Source organism: Petromyzon marinus, chromosome 53, assembly GCF_048934315.1.
Source record: "Petromyzon marinus isolate PM22_M1 ecotype Great Lakes invasive population chromosome 53, UKy_Petmar_22M1.pri1.0, whole genome shotgun sequence".
NCBI classification, from domain to species: domain Eukaryota; kingdom Metazoa; phylum Chordata; class Hyperoartia; order Petromyzontiformes; family Petromyzontidae; genus Petromyzon; species Petromyzon marinus.
In genome coordinates, this window is record NC_133719.1 from 3497212 (window position 1) to 3514838 (window position 17627).

Here is a 17627-nt window from a genome sequence, read left to right on the forward strand (position 1 = left end):
CGTTGAGCAATGGCAGAGCGCCTGGGCTCGGCGTAGGTGGTGGTGGGGCGGGGCCCAGGGCTGAACGGCGTGCGTCGTGGTGACGTCATGACGCACAGCCGCAACGCGCCGTGGGAGGGGGTTGTGGTTGCGGTGTGTGTGTGTACGTGCCTGTGTGTACGTGCCTATGTGTACGCTTTATGTGTGTGTGCATATAGTAAGAAGCGGTAGTGTAGGGGTTAGCGCGCTGCGCAACGAACCTGGCCACCCTGGTTCGATTCCCGGCTCACGACCAACATCGGTGACTTATTCGAACCGGTCCTGGGCCTCCCCTAGGTCGACTCAGCCTTGAATGAGTTACCTGGTGCGGTGTGTAAACATCGTCACTGGGGAGACAAAGGCGGCCGGGCGTAGTGCTGGCCACCCACTCCCCTCGTGTGCCGTGCCGACCTTCATAGGTGCTCGCTCACAGCACTTGCCCCAACAGTATGTTAAGGCTATACGGGGGATCTTTGTCTTTGTGTGTATGTATATGTCCCTGGGTATTTTGTGCCACTAAACACTCCAACCCGCTCAGCTCCCCAATTGGTTATGGAGCGGTTGTAGAGAGAGTGGAGAGTTTCCCCATACCTGGGCAGTCTGCTGATGACTGCGTAACCCTCCGCACTAAGCTTCAGGTCTTCTCGGCCACGGTCATGCCCTCCCTTGTCTACGCTTGCGAAACGTGGACCCCCCTCTAATGGAACATGAGCGCCGGTTAGAAACATTCAGGCCGGCATTCCTACGATCCATCCTGGGTTTAACCCGCAGGCTGGATTGTGTGAGGAGCTCACAAATCCTTAAAAGATCTGGACACATTCCCATCGGTGAGCTCCTCCGGGCAGGCAAGGCTGCGTTGGCTGGGTCACGTAGCCCGCATGCCCAGCCACCGCATGCCCAGGCAGCTTCTGTTTGGCCGCATAGAGGGGGCTAAACGTGCAAGACAGGCTGGAGAAGACATGCAGCTGATGTGGTTCGGGAGGATGTGGAGCAGACGACTGGTACCAGCAGTGTCAAGATCGGCTTCTATGAAGGAGGCTCGTGAAGGACGCTGCTACTGGGCAGTTGGAGGCAGTCGCCCTCCAACAACGAAGGGGCAGAGGAGCGACGCTCACAACAACGAACGGAGCGCCGGGCGGATAAAATCCAGCAACTTGGCACAGTAGGGGGTACAGGTGGTGCATCTACAGGTCATCTCAGTCAGCCGACCCATGGTACCTGCTGGGTCTGTCCCGAGACCTCTTACTAGCAGCGAGCCTTCGACACGTCGCGTGCCCTCAACGTGCACTTAGCCTGGCACAGGCGCCGTGGTGACGTCACCGTCACTTAGTGGCGAATGGCGCGTATCGATATTGGTAGCGGTGAGCGCCACGTTGCGCTACGAACCCGGCGTCCCGAGTTTGATTCCCGCTCAAGGCCAACATAGGTGACGAATATCCGAACCGGTCCTGGGGTCTCCCCTCGGTCGACTCGGCCTCAAATGAGTACCTGGTGTAGCGGTGTGTAGTAAACATCGCCACTGGGGAGACAAAGGCGGCCGGGCGTGGTGTTGGCAACCCACCACCTCGTGCGCCGTCCCGGCCTTCGAAGGTGCTCGCTAACAGCACTTGCCCCAACAGTCTGCTAAGGCTACACGGGTGATCTTTGTCTTGTGTACCTCAGGATGCATTCCTGTACCGACTCGGGTTATCACACTCGGTTTTTTTTGCGTTCGCGGTAACCGAATGGAAAACGGTGAACGGTTGCCGGTTTCTCCCGCACATATATAGGCATAAATGATAATTGTACATTGGTGTTGGTTTCATTTCACTGTGAAGCGAAGGCAGAAGAAGCTGCTGCTACTGCCAAAGTGGTGTAATAATGCGCGGTGGCTAGGAGATGTTAACGACCTCGCCTGGTATACAGGAGGTTGTGCGTTTGATCCTGACCCTGACGCCTGCTGCTGTATATTTGAAGTTTGCATGATGGCGAGATGTGAACTACCTCGCCCGGTATGCAGGAGGTCGTGGGTTTTATCCCCATCCTGACGCCTGTTGTGTATTTGGAGTTCGTGTGTCTCTCTCATCATCATCATGATGCCTATGAGATGTTAACTCCCTCTCCTGGTATGCAGGAGATCGTGCGATTGATCCCGACCCTGACGCCTGCTGTATATTCAGAGTTTGCGTGTCTCTCTTCCCATTGTCGAGTGGATTTTTCACCAGGTCCTCCGGTTTTTTCCCCACCACAATTCAGAATCAACATCACGAGCTTCGAGTATTTGACGACTGCTATAGATTTCCACACGATGACGATAAGTCACTTCGTTGAAGCAGTCACCTGTGATGGCCAGGTCGCTCCTTACCTGGTAAAATAAAACAGAAACACGAATGAAAATCGTAAAATAATATCACGCAAACTGGAAGCCGAAGGGGGACTGGGGTCACGATGGTCGAGAGTAACAGCGGAGTGGGGGCGGAGGAGGAGTGGAACGGCATCCGGGAGGACGCCCACAGGGGAGATTTGGGTGGCGATGGGATCGGCCCGTGTGGAGGTGTCGTCATGCAGCAGTGGATTGATCGTGGTTGACGACGACGATGTCGCGGTGGTGGTGGTGGCCACAGTTTGCACGCGACGCTGTCTCTGCGCGTCCTGTAAAATGAATGTTCCTATTATTACGACCACTAATGGTTTAACAGTCATATGTATTTATTGACAATTCAGAAATAACAACGAGGCGACATCGAGTTAATCTTTCAACGCGGAAAGGTAAAAAACGAACACCAACTAACATGTCGCCCTGCCAGTGAAGCGACTTGAGCGGTGATAATTTGACCCAAATCCTGGGCGAGGAGTCACGTGAGGCAAGACCCGCAGCGGGAAGATAAATTTCACTCAGACATCTCACTCAGACATCTCACTTAGACATCTCAGTTAGACATCTCACTCAGACAGACATCTCACTCAGACATCTCACTCAGACATCTCACTCAGACATCTCACTTACACATCTCACTCAGACATCTCACTCAGACAGACATCTCACTCAGACATCTCACTCAGACATCTCACTTAGACATCTCACTCAGACATCTCACTCAGACAGACATCTCACTCAGACATCTCACTCAGACATCTCACTTAGATATCTCACTCAGACATCTCACTCACTCAGACATCTCACTCAGACAGACATCTCACTCAGACATCTCACTCAGACATCTCACTCAGACAGACATCTCACTCAGACATCTCACTCAGACATCTCACTCAGACAGACATCTCACTCAGACATCTCACTCAGACATCTCACTCAGACAGACATCTCACTCAGACATCTCACTCAGATATCTCACTCAGACATCTCACTCAGATATCTCACTTAGACATACATCTCACTCAGACATCTCACTCAGACATCTCACTTAGACATCTCACTCACTTAGACATCTCACTCAGACATCTCACTCAGACATCTCACTCAGACATCTCACTCAGACATCTCACTCAGACATCTCACTCACTCAGACATCTCACTCAGACATCTCACTTAGACATCTCACTCAGACAGACATCTCACTCAGACATCTCACTCAGACATCTCACTTAGACAGACATCTCACTTAGACAGACATCTCACTCAGACATCTCACTCAGACATCTCACTCACTCAGACATCTCACTCACTCAGACATCTCACTCAGACATTTCACTCAGACATCGCACTCACTTAGAGATCTCACTCAGACATCTCACTCAGACAGACATCTCACTCAGACATCTCACTCAGACATCTCACTCAGACATCTTTCTTAGACAGACATCTCACTCAGACATCTCACTTAGACATCTCACTCAGACATCTCACTCAGACATCTCACGCAGACATCTCACTAAGACATCTCACTTAGACATCTCACTCAGACAGACATCTCACTTAGACATCTCACTCAGACATCGCACTCACTCAGACATCTCACTCAGACATCTCACTTAGACATCTCACTCAGACTCTTTGGTTCTATTGGGTAAAGTCACGTAGGTGAAAATAAAATAACAAAAAATCACGACGTTTCGGCCACAACACAAGCGGCCTTCATCAGGTGAAGGGACGAGACTGTCTGGAGGACAGCGCTGGAGTGGAAGAAGCCACGCGTAGATCACGACCTTTAAGCTGTGTGAGAAGAAAAACACAAAGCGACTTGACAAAGGAATTAGCATATAATTTAGCATTGAAATGGCTCATTGAAATAGCTAAGTTAAAGTATACACATCCGCAGAGGTACCCCTTGACAAAGGAATTAGCATAGAATTTAGCATTGAAATAGCTGAGTGATTAGCTTGTAACTGGTCACAGAAATAGCTATGTTAAAATCAGAGCATATACATTCACCGAGGCACCTAGTACAAATCAAACAGGAGAATTTAGCGAAACACAACCTCACTCAGACATCGCACTCACTCAGACATCTCACTCAGACATCTCACTCAGACATCTTACTTAGACATCTCACTCAGACAGACATCTCACTCAGACAGACATCTCACTCAGACATCTCACTCAGACATCTCACTCAGACATCTCACTTAGACATCTCACTCAGACAGACATCTCACTCAGACAGACATCTCACTCAGACATCTCACTTAGACATCTCACTCAGACATCTCACTCAGACATCTCACTTAGACATCTCACTCAGACATCTCACTCAGACATCTCACTCAGACATCTCACTCAGACATCTCACTCAAGACACCTCACTGACTGAGATATCACACTCAAGCATCTCACTCAGATATTTCACTCATGGAGATATTTCACTCAGATATCTCACTCGAAGAAAAAATCTTATCTCACTCACACAACAACAACCGCTATTCGCCACTAAGTGGCAGTGACGTCACCACGACGCTTGTGCCAGGCCATGTACACTTTGAGGCCACGTGAAGTGTCGAACGCCCGCTGGCAGGAGGTCACGGGGCAGACCCAGTTACCGGAGGAGCTCACCGATGAGAACTGTTTGGTTTGATCAATTAATGCGATTGAATCAGATCTTGCTGCAGACGTAGCAAGACCTGAAATCGCTGCAACCCTCAAAAACGCTAAGATGCCAGCTAGCAATCTCAGGGATGATATTGTCATCCTCTCAGCCGACAAGGGCAATGCCACTGTCATCATGGATAAAATAGAATATAACAAAATTCAAGAATTACTCAACGATGGCAGCTATACCAAAATAAAAAGAGATCCCACCAACAGCCTCGTCATACAAACCAACAAAATCATTTCTGATTCAACCGCATTAATTTATCAAACCAAACAGTTCTCGTTGAAACCTTCTGCTGCCAGGCCACCAAGATTATACGGCTTACCAAAAATACATAAAGTAGATACACCCCTTCGTGCCATCGTCTCTACTATCAACTCGCCCACCTACAAACTGGCTCGTTTTCTGTCTTAAATCCTGTGGCCTTTCACTGGAAAAAACACCTCTGCGGTACACAATTCTACTCACCTGGTATCGACAATCAAGGGTATTTCCCTGTCCCCAGACGACCTGCTTGTCAGTTTTTACGTAGTTTCCTTATTCACCAAAGTTCCTGTACCTGACACTATCGCAATCATTGAAGACTTGGTTCATCAAGGACTAAACACTGAGGTACCCCGCCTGGTGAGACACTGCTTAACCAATACATACTTCACTTGGAATGGAACTTTCTACAAACAAACTGAGGGCACCCCAATGGGCTCCCCCCTATCTCCGGTTGTAGCCAACATTTTCATGGAGAAATTTGAGACTGACGCCATCCAGACTGCCACTCTGCGCCCAACCTTATGAAAGAGGTACGTGGATGACACTTTTGTCATCTGGCCACATGGCCGGCCTGCTCGAGACCAATTCCTCGACCACATCAATTCCATACACCCAGCCATCAGATTTACCATGGAAGTCGAAAAAGATGGCAAGCTACCTTTTTTGGATGTCCTAAGAAAAAAGCGACCTGATGGTTCAATGAGCCTGTTGTATACGGCACCTTTTTCCACAATTAATATCATTAATAATATTTGCCAATATATATTTTTTAATATTAACCGAAATAAATAAATAAACACCCGCTACCTCATCCCAGCTACCAGCAGATGGAGGTCGTAAAAAGGTAATCAAATAATAAAAGGGGGATATGGACAACCCCCTTCCCACACACACAACAGGGCGCCAGGAGATGAACCATAAAAGGTAATAAACCAAGTCAAAAGGAGACGGGGGGAGTAAAACACTCCAAGGGAGTTCCAGGCGCCAAGGGCCCCATCTTGGAAATTTAAGACAATGAGACGCCGCGCACAAGCGAGTTAAAAAAAATTTCCTCCCCTTTGCCATTAAAACAACGGTGAAAGTTAAGAACTCAACAACAAGAATAAGCTAACATTATCGATCCTCACACTCATTCCAATTAAAAACCAGGCCACAATCTACATCAGTGAATGATTACCCATTTATTAATTCGATACTAAATGTTATTTTCACCTTCTTGGTTCTTTCGGTAAAGTCAAATAATAAAATATATATAAAAAACAATAACATTCTCACGACGTTTCGACTGCAACACAAGCAGTCATCATCAGGTGTGAAAACCAACGGCAAGAACATTTGTAGGAAGTGGCGGTTTGTATTTATTTATTTTTAAACGTCAGCACCACGGAGAGCGATTTGACAGTTTGTTTAGAAGGACAAGTCCATCTATGTTCGGAAAAGAGGAGGGGGGAGACGAAAAATTAATGTATGCTGTCTGAAAGCCACCGTAAGCGTGAACAATCAATTAAGACCCGAAATGTTTGATCAAATCCTTCCAATGATTGCTAAGCCAGAATCCATCTTCTCGGTTGAAATTATCTCTCTGTTTGTATATTTGGATAGCCTCATGAACGAATCTCTCATGGTAGCCAGATTGCTTGCAAAGAACCTCTGCCTTGGAGAAGTCAATGTCATGTGAGCCTACTGAATTATAACAGTGATCTGCCACGGCTGAGGTGTTGGTCCTACCGTGTTTAAGGTCTGCTTTGTGTTCACGAATGCTGTCCGAGACGTCGTTTGGTTTCTCCAATGTAACTACTACCACAGAGGCAACTTAGTTTGTAGACACCAGGGTACTGTAAGTCCGGAATCACATCTTTTACAGACGGAACCAGATCATGGATTTTATGTAATGTGTTGAAATGGACCTGGATCTTGTGTTTATTCAAGATTTTGGAGATATTTTTTGTGATCCCAGCAATGTAGGGTAAAGTGATGATTTTGAAAGGCTCCTCAAGAGGGTCCTTCTTCATGGTTTGAGTGATAGCTTTGTGGATTGTATAGTCGGAGTAACCATTAGCCTTAAAAGCTTGGTGTACGTGCTTGAGTTCACTGCCTATGTGTTCCTGGTCGGATATGCATTGGGCTCTATGGTGCAGAGTCTTGATGAGATAATTCTTCTGTGATGGATGGTGGTGGAAATCCGGTTTCAGATAAGCATCCGTATGGGTAGCTTTCCTGAAGACAGAGCGGCTCATTGAACCATCAGGTCTCTTTTTTAATAGGACATCCAAAAAAGGTAGCTTGCCATCTTTTTCGACTTCCATGGTAAATCTGATGGCTGGGTGTATGGAATTGATGTGGTCGAAGAATTGGTCGAGAGCAGGCCAGTCATGTGGCCAGATGACAAAAGTGTCATCCACGTACCTCTTCCATAAGGTTCGGCGCAGAGTGTCAGTCTGGATGGCGTCAGTCTCAAATTTCTCCATGAAAATGTTGGCTACAACCGGAGATAGGGGGGAGCCCATTGGGGTGCCCTCAGTTTGTTTGTAGAAAGTTCCATTCCAAGTGAAGTATGTATTGGTTAAGCAGTGTCTCACCAGGGGGGGTACCTCAGTGTTTATTCTTTGATGAACCAAGTCTTCAATGATTGCGATGGTGTCAGGTACAGGAAAGCTACCCATACGGATGCTTATCTGAAACCGGATTCCCACCACCATCCATCACAGAAGAATTATTTCATCAAGACTCTGCACCATAGAGCCCAATGCATAACCGACCAGGAACACATAGGCAGTGAACTCAAGCACATACACCAAGCTCTTAAGGCTAATGGTTACTCCGACTATACAATCCGCAAAGCTATCGCTCAAACCATGAAGAAGGACCCTCTTGAGGAGCCTTTCAAAACCATCACTTTATCCTACATTGCGGGGATCACAAAAAAAGATCTCCAAAATCTTGAATGAACACAAGATTCAGGTCCATTTCAACACATCACATAAAATCCGTGATCTGGTTCCGTCTGTAAAAAATGTGATTCCAGACATACAGTACCCTGGTGTCTACAAACTAAGTTGCCTCTGTGGTAGTAGTTACATTGGAGAAACCAAACGACATGTCTCGGACAGCATTCGTGCACACAAAGCAGACCTAAAACACGGTAGGACCAACACCTCGGCCGTGGCAGATCACTGTTATAACTCAGTAGGCTCACATAACATTGACTTCTCCAAGACAGAGGTTCTTTGCAAGCCATCTGGCTACCATGAGAGATTCGTTCATGAGGCTATCCACATATACAAACACAGAGACAATTTCAACCGAGAAGATGGATTCTGGCTTAGCAATCATAGGAAGGATTTGATAAACCATTTCGGGTCTTATTTGATTGTTCACGCTTATGGTGGCTTTCAGACAGCATACATTAATTTTTCGTCTCCCCCCTCGTCTTTTCCGAACATAGATGGCCTCGTCCATCTGAATAACTGCAAAATCGCTCTCCGTGGTGCTAACGTTAAAAAACGCCACTTTTTTCGAAATGTGCTTGCTGTGGTTTTCACACCTGATGATGATTGCTTGTGTTGCAGTCGAAACATCGTGAGAATTTTTTTATTGTTTCCCTTCAACGTGACTTTACCGAAAGAACCAAGAATATGAATCCCTGCAGTAACGAAAGCTTTAAATTAAAATATATAACATGGTTGAGCAATAGGGAGCCATCCCTTTACCGCAACCGGGCATTGATGAGCCTCCCATTGTATCTGTACCAGATGGAAATTTCTCCGGTACAGCTATTGAAGGCTTCATGAACTACGTATTCGAAAGAGATGTTAAATAATGTGGAAACCAGAGGAAATCCCTGTCACACCCCAAGGTATACAGGGAATGGCTCCGACTCCCGGCCACATAGATTTACCCGGGCCCGTTCACCATCATGAAGGTCCTTAATGATCGTGAGCAGAGGGTCAGGGACTCCGAAAGCACGAAGAACAACCCAGAGCCCAGGCCTACTGATGGTATCATAGGCCTTGACCAGGTCAATAAAGCAGAGATGTAGGTCTTGTTGGAATTTTTTACACCTCTGCTGTAGCAGACAGAAAATATGGCATCTGTGCAGGACCGCCCTTTCCTGAAGCCGCATTGGGGCTCCGCAAGCCTCTCCTCAGCGTGCCAGGCAAGGCGATGTTGAATAATCCTTGCCAGGACCTTTCCCGGCACACTGAGGAGTGAGATGCCCCTGTAGTTGTTACAGTCTGTGTGGTCCCCCTTCTTAAAGAGGGGGACCACCAGGGCATCCTTCCAATCCTGCGGAACCCATCCAGTGGTCCAGATTGTTGTTATGATATCATGTATGGCAGTCTGTGCACAAACGCCACCCTCCCTCAGCATTTCCCTTGGGAGATCATCTCTGCCCAGTGCCTTTCCTGGTCTCAGACTCTGGAACGCCTTCAGTACTTCCTCAACAGATGGCAACTCAGCCAGCCACTCACAGGGGGTGAATTCTTCCAATATTTGAGACACCACAACCTCGGCAGGGTCATCCCCACTTTGTCCCACGTTGTTTTCCAGGCTGAGGGATTTCCCCTCCCCCAGGACCTCACAGAAATGCTCAATAAATCTGCATACCTGTTTCTAGGGGTCGGAGATTGGAACACCGTTCTTGCCCCTAATTATGGTAATAGGTGTGGCACTGCAGGTTACTTTTTTATGGAATTAAAGAGCAATTTGTGATTGCGCGCCATTGAGGAAAACTCCATCTCCTTAGCAACCCGCGACCACCACCCATCCTTGCAGCGCATCACGGCTCTCCGAACCTCCGAGCGAAGGCTGCGGTAAGCCTCCTCATTCCCCAACGTTGGATTCTGTAGCCAATGAGAGTGGGCCTGTCGCTTTTTCTCAGCCAGCTTGAACACCTCCTCTGTTAGCCAGGCTCTCTGGGGAGGTCTGGACCGTGTTCCCAAGCAGCCATTAAAGCTGCATGAGCCACAGTCCTTAACCTCGCCCATTTGTCCTCGACATCAGAAGGAGTGGGAGACGATGCCAACCCCAGCCGCAAGCGATGATGAAATTTCGCTTGAAACTTTCATCAGCAAGAAGAGACCATGCCACTAAGGGATTGAATGGGGTCCGAGGTGTACACCCACCATCGGAGTGGAAGAATGGCAGGCAATCTTACAGATGACAAGTCGATGGTCAGTGGGCAGATCAGCTCCACGGTAGGTCCTGGTGTCAAGGACATGGGCCCGCATCCGCTGTTCCGTCACTATGTAGTCCAACAGATGTTCGTGCTTGGACCCGGCATGCATCCATGATGTTGTGTGGATGCGCCAATGCCGGAACAGCGTGTTGGTAATTACAAGCCCATAGGCTGCACAAAAATCTAGCAGCCTTCTGCCATTATTGAGCTGATCTGGCCCATGCCTTCCAATAACTCCAGACCAGGTGTCAGCATCATGACCAACTCGGGCATTGAAGTCACCCAACAAGATAACTATCCCGAGGGGCCACTTTAGCTAGCACCTGTGACAGGTCATAGAAGGCATCTGACTCATCGGCCTTGCCTGCATCCCTCCACGGATGTTTGTCTGCGGTAGGGGCATAAGTAACCACGACCACCACTCCTCGCCTCTGGTTGATGGGAATGCGAACTCAAACTAGCCTGGGGCTTACAGCTTCCCACACCTCACCGCCACGCTCCCACGCTCCCTTCATTCTTTTGTTCAGAAGAAGAGCCACTCCCTGTTGTTTGGCAGTCTCCTGCCTCGAGAAGAGGACTGTCCACCCCTCATGGTGGCAGGAGCCAGAGCCGGTCCACCGGACCTCCTGAAAGACCACAAAGATCCCGGCGGTACCGATCCAGCTCCCAACAGAGGAGTGGCAGCCTCTCCTCCGCAGTGAGCGTTCGAACATTCCACGTGGCTACACATAGTGGTATTTTGTTGTTTCTGGAGGAACCCCGAGGGTAAGGATTCAGTCTGCTGGCTCCGCCAAATGGGTTTGGCCAGGAGACGTCATAGACGCCTGTCCCCCCAGGGCCTCCGGCACAAGCTTATTAATTAAAAATTCAGTCGTGGTTTAGTGGTAATTAATTGGAGGGGTTACCAGCCCCTCGCACCCGTCCAGAGCCCCCATTTGGCCGCTGTGGTCATTACAAACGCCATGAGAAAGGCCAATTTAACTTGGCCCTCCCCCCACGGCACTGCCCATCACAGCATTGCCGTCCAGCACCACGAGGTAAGGGGTTGTTTTTGCCGGACACAGACATCTCACTCACACAGAAATCTCACTCGGACATCTCACTCACTCAGATATCTCACTCAGATATCTCACTCAGATATCACAATCAAACATCTCACTCACACAGACATCTTACTCGGACATCTCACTCAGGGAGATATCCCACTCAAGGAGATATCTCACTCGAGACATGTCACTTAGATATCTCTAAGATATATCACTCACTCAAATATCTCATATATCTCACCCAGATAGCTCACTCAGATATCTCACTCACTAAGATATCTCTCTCAGATATCTCACTCATACATCTCATTTTAAGACATCTCAGATATATTTACTCACTCAGACTTCTCTCTCAGACATCTCTCTCAGACATCTCACTTAAGACATCTCAGATGTCTCACTCACTCAGATATCTCACTCGGACATCTAACACAGATATCTCACTCAGGGAACGGTAGGAGGCTCGCTTTTGAGAAAGTGGCCTTGAAATGAACACAATTTGGTTGATTGATTTGAGTCGCCCGACTTTCTGCATAGGGTTGCCACCCCGTCCCGGAATTACCGTACATTTGGGCCTACCGCAGTGCTTCTTAACCTTTACTGCAGCCTTGCATCCCTTTGGTTCTTAATCGTAATTTTTGTTAAAATATAAATACAGAGTAGCTGTACTTACGTGCCCTGTGCTTAATTTGTATCGTCGATTATCAACCTTAAAACTAAATCTGGCCATGTATCGCGCTCCCAGGCGGTGAGTGCACCGCAGGCTAACAACAACCACTGCGCTCGCGGATTGGCAACCCAAACAGAATTGGCATCGGTCTCCCGGTGGCCACTGAGATTTAAATGGGATATTTCAAGAAAATGAATTGACATAATGAATGCATACAATTCATACCGAAGTCCATACACATTTATTCTGTTTGAACATTAACGGCGTCAGCTGATATCGTGGACGGGCTGAAACAGTACAATTAATGACATTAGGTGACTTTTAATTTTTTTTTTACAAAATATAAATAAAAACATATCCCGGAATATCTCGAGTGAGAGTTGCGAACCCCTTACCACGTCTGCACACCAGACCTTGAGATACTCTCAATGAATTAAAATAGTAATTGTTTTGTTGTTCTTGTTGGTCGAATTTGGGACGAGGAATCGTAATTGTGGACGATGAGTGGGAAATTGGGTCATGGGCGACGCCGCGCATTCTGTGGCGACTCTGTGGTTACACCGTGGAACTCCCTCTGCTCACTCGCTCACTGACACTGCCGAGCCGGTCATTGCGTGTCGCGGATAAAGCAAAGGGGATGAGTTTGTGGTTGATGCCGCCCTCCTTCGCGGCACGTCTCTGAGCGCTGAACACGTGAAAGGAGAGCTTGCGTCGGTGTCTAATCTCAAACACTGGGGGGTCCCGGACGTAGCCTCGGGGACTCCCGAGTGGCAGCTGTCCCTGTGCGCAACAATGCGTCTCAGGAGGCATTCATCTGCCACTATTGGGGCGATGATTGCTGTGTGACCTCACCTAGGGGGACCCCCTAGTGGCAGCTGCCCCTGTGTGGCACAATGCGTCTCAGCACCTGGCCTGCAAAGCAGGCGTTAATCTGACAGTAAGGAGCGATGAATTAAAACTAAACTATATTTTTATTTTACCAGGTTAGGCCCACTGAGCTATGTAGCTATTTTTCAGAAGCTACCTGGCCACGAATGATAGCTAAACGCCTTCGCTTGCCACGTGGAAATGTACTGCAGACAAATACTCGAAGTCGCACGATGTTGATTCCAAATGTGGAGGGAAAAATCCACGCGAACCAAGGGCCGAGAGAGGCACGCAAACTCCAAATACACAGCAAGCGTCAAGGTCGGGGGTCGAACCCACGGACTCCTGTATACCAGGCGAGGGATATAACATCTCCTCGCCACCGATGATTGCTGTGTGGCCTAGGCTCAGGGCCCACCCAGTGCCAGCTATCTCTGTGCGGCACAATGCGTCTCAGCGCCTGGCCTGCGAGCGGGCATGGGTCTGCCAGTAGGGGGGCGATGATTTCTGCTGCGCGTAATCCTAATGCCAGTGAACTTGCACGTTTGTTTGTTTGTAATTGTCACATTTGCACCGTGACACCGGCACACGATGGCCTCCTCCTCTCCAATAACGTCACGGGGATCCACGAAAACTTCAAATCTATCTTCTTTGGTTCTTTCGGTAAAGTCACGTAGAATGAGAATAAAACAATAAATTGATAAAATAAAATAACACAATAAAATTCTCACGACGTTTCGGCCACAACACAAGCGGCCTTCATCATGTTGTGGCCGAAACGTCGTGAGAATTTGTTATTTTATTTTATCAATTTATCGTTTTATTCTCATTCTACGTGACTTTACCGAAAGAACCAAAGAAGATGAATCCTTGCAGTCACGAAAGCTTTAAATCGAACTTCAAACCTAGATTGTCACGGAGATCTTTAACGTCAGCAGTGATGCAGGCGGCGCGGAGTGTGTGTGAATCTGGCGGACTGCCAGATTCACACAGCGAAGCTCTGCAATAAACCCATGGGGCCCATGCCACCGGCCCGAGACTTCCATTATTTTAAACTCAACCTTTTGAGAGCCAGGGAGAGAATTCCCATCTGTACACTCCTCCCTATCCACGCTTCCCTTCTCCTCTCTCATGAAATATTAGCGCAGCTGGTATATTTTCATTCAGGTATTTTAGAAAAATATGTAGAATTCTTACTGAGGCCTCGATTTGTGATTACTCGCATGGTCGTAGCAGTCACCACCGAGTCGAATTCCCTTCACCACAGTCGACAAAACCCAGGCACTCTGGGATTTGGCATTCATCTTTTCCAAAAATGTCGGCCTTCAAAAGGAATGAACAAAACATGTATATAATAGGCGACGTTTTGGCCAATGGAGCTTCTTCAGAGCTTATCGTTTGTGCTGTATGTTGAACTTTTGCCAGAAAGCTTAAACACCTATTCTTACTTTGATACTGGCAGAAAGGTCCCATTTTGTAGCTGCTCACCCCGAGTTATAAATGCTCTGATAGTGGCATTGTCCTTGTCCTGTTCGCCTTTTGGCGTTCTGTGGTCTGACACTGCTGAGACGAGGCCCTAAAGAAGGCCGTCTCTAGTGTAGACCAATCAGTCTCAAAGACAATGTATATGTTATCAAGAGCATGTTTGTTCCCCATAAGTGCCGTGTATGGTTAATGCAGACTTGATTCCTTGTAAAAGGTTTCCTATTTGGTCCATAATACCCAATTCGTTACCAGTACAGCACACCAGTTTGGTGTCGGAGAGCAAAGCCACAACATGTACAATCTGAGTACGGCGTTTCGCCAATAATTACAACCGGCATCATCAGGCGGCAGCTAGATTTGTGGAAAAATCCTCCCGTTTCGTTCCGTAGAGGGACAGATGTGATGACGTCACTTGTGAGCCCCTTCACGTGCGAAGGGGGAGGGGATTAATTAATGCGTATTAATTACGTGGGGTATCCATTACCGGTTGGGTTATTCATATGGTAATCGACGTACATTAAGGATGCGCATTGTTCATGTTTCTCCTGTAGCTTGAGTACACTAAAATAGCAGTAGCTGTTCTCGTCTGCTCACAGGTTATTCCCATTGACGTATGGTGACCTGTATAGGCATGCATTTAAATAATGTATTGTTTGATGATTCAATTCCAAGCTGCACTAAGTCTAAAGCTATCCAAACGGCTAAATTTATTCTAATTTCTCTCAATTTCGATAGATTCTCTAATTAGTCTTGGCCAGTAGCAACGAGTTTTACACAACTTCAACATCATCAAAATCGAGTGTCCTTAATCTTTGGTTATTTCGGTAAAGTCACGTAGTTAGAAGTAAAATAAAACAAATCACGACGTTTCGATCGCAACACGAGCTGTCGTCATCGCAACACAAGCCTGATGAAGAACGATAAAAGAGTATGGATTCCTGCAGTCACGAAAGCTTCAAATCAAGATCGAGTGTCCTTGTTCGCACGCGTGTTCTTCCACTTGCCGACAGTTGTATTTGGGAGTATTGAATATTTCTTTGGTGTTCTTTGTCTCGTGCTGATCATTCGTCTTGTGTGCCCAGCATAGCATTTGCCGCACGAGCAATTAATCCAGTACACACTTTCTGTTGATAGCCTTGGTAATACATCTTCAAGTACCAGATATTAGTTTCTGTATTTTATGTACCTTGTCAAATGTGATGTTTTGTTTTTCCAAAAACCTGGCGAGTTCATCAGTTACTCCCACAATGTACGGTATTTTAATAGTTTGAATTACTTGGGTCAGTTTAAACGCTCATGTTATTTGATTTGGTTTTGGCATTTAGTGCCCGGTTGATTTGTGCATCATTGTAACTGTTCAATTGCAGGGTTTCTTTAACATATTTAATTTCACGTCTCAGACTACCACCATCTGACACTTTCTTAGCCCGATGTATGAGCGTCTTGATGAGGATATATGTGCAGGGTGATGGGTGTGACTGCATTCAGATAGGCGTCAGTGTGCGATTTATTTCGGTAAACGGGATGAACAGACAGAGGCTTAAATAAGCAGTAGAGGTGGGGGGAGGGGCCGCAGAAAGCAAGGGGCGCAAGTGCGCGGGCGGAAACGGACGAGAGTATAGAGACAAACACAAAACCACGGTAAACATAAAACGAAGCACATTAAACAAAAACACAAAAGACGAAGCACATTGAGGCACTTCGAAGAACAGACAACACAGGGCAATAAGTTTAGGACAGAATTGTAAAGGTAACTTCCCCGTAGAAGTGTGTTAATAAAGAATTACAGCTTTCGTGACTGCATAATTACTCATTGTTTTTTTAAAATATAATTTTATGGTATTACTACATACGTGACTTTACCGAAAAAAACCAATGAGTAATTTATGCAGTCACGAAAGCTGTAATTCTTTATTAACACACTTCTACGGGGAAGTTACCTTTACAATTCTGTCCTAAACTTATTGCCCTGTGTTGTCTGTTCTTCGAAGTGCCTCAATGTGCTTCGTCTTTTGTGTTTTGTTTAATGTGCTTCGTTTTATGTTTACCGTGGTTTTGTGTTTGTCTCTATACTCTCGTCCGTTTCCGCCCGCGCACTTGCGCCCCTTGCTTTCTGCGGCCCCTCCCCCCACCTCTACTGCTTATTTAAGCCTCTGTCTGTTCATCCCTCCGGCCCTTTGTCTTGCTTCTCTGTCCGTCTTTCCTCTTGGTGTCCCTGTATATGTATTTCTGCTACCTTGTACCTCGTATTTGTTCACTCTGTCTATGCTGGTGTGTTCAACCCAGAGGATGAACACGAAATGTAGCACTCTTCTGAAATTCGTGGTCCGCCAGGCAAGTGTCTGTCTTATTGGCCGACTGGTTTTGCATCACGTAATATTTTCTTAGGTTTGTTGAATTCTCGTCTCTCATCTTAAGGTCATCATAAAGGTCGCGGTCTGAGCTTGGCTGTGTTTCACTCCAGCGCTGTCCTCGAGACAGCCTGATCCCTTCACCTGATGAAGGCCGCTTGTGTTGTGGCCGAAACGTCGTGATTTTTGTTGTTTTATTTTTTACCTACGTGACTTTACCGAATAGAACCAAAGAGTATCTCATCTTCTTGTTGTATTTACCTCCATGCAGTTTAACGCTCTCTATGTATTGCGTTTGTTACCCTATGTGTTCCCTCGCTATATATTTTTTACACCTGATGAAGATCGCTTGTGTTGCGGTCGAAACGTCGTGATTTATTTTTATATATAGTTTTATTGTATTTCTACATACGTGACTTTAGCGAAAAAAACAATGAGATGTTAACTACCTTGCCTGGTATGCAGGTCGGGGGCTCGATCCTGACCCTGACGTGGCTACTACCAGGGCCGTATTCAGGTTCTCGTAGGCCCTAGGCACTTGTTTCGTAGGTCTTAAATGATAACTTCAGTGATAGCGCCTCGTCTTCCCTTGCACTAACCTCTTTTGAGAATGAGCTTGTGCGAAAAACACAATTTGAAAGATGTCATTTGCTAATTTTGCAATGGAAAAAAAAATCTATAAAAGTTAATCTCCAGTTAATTAATTTCTCTCAC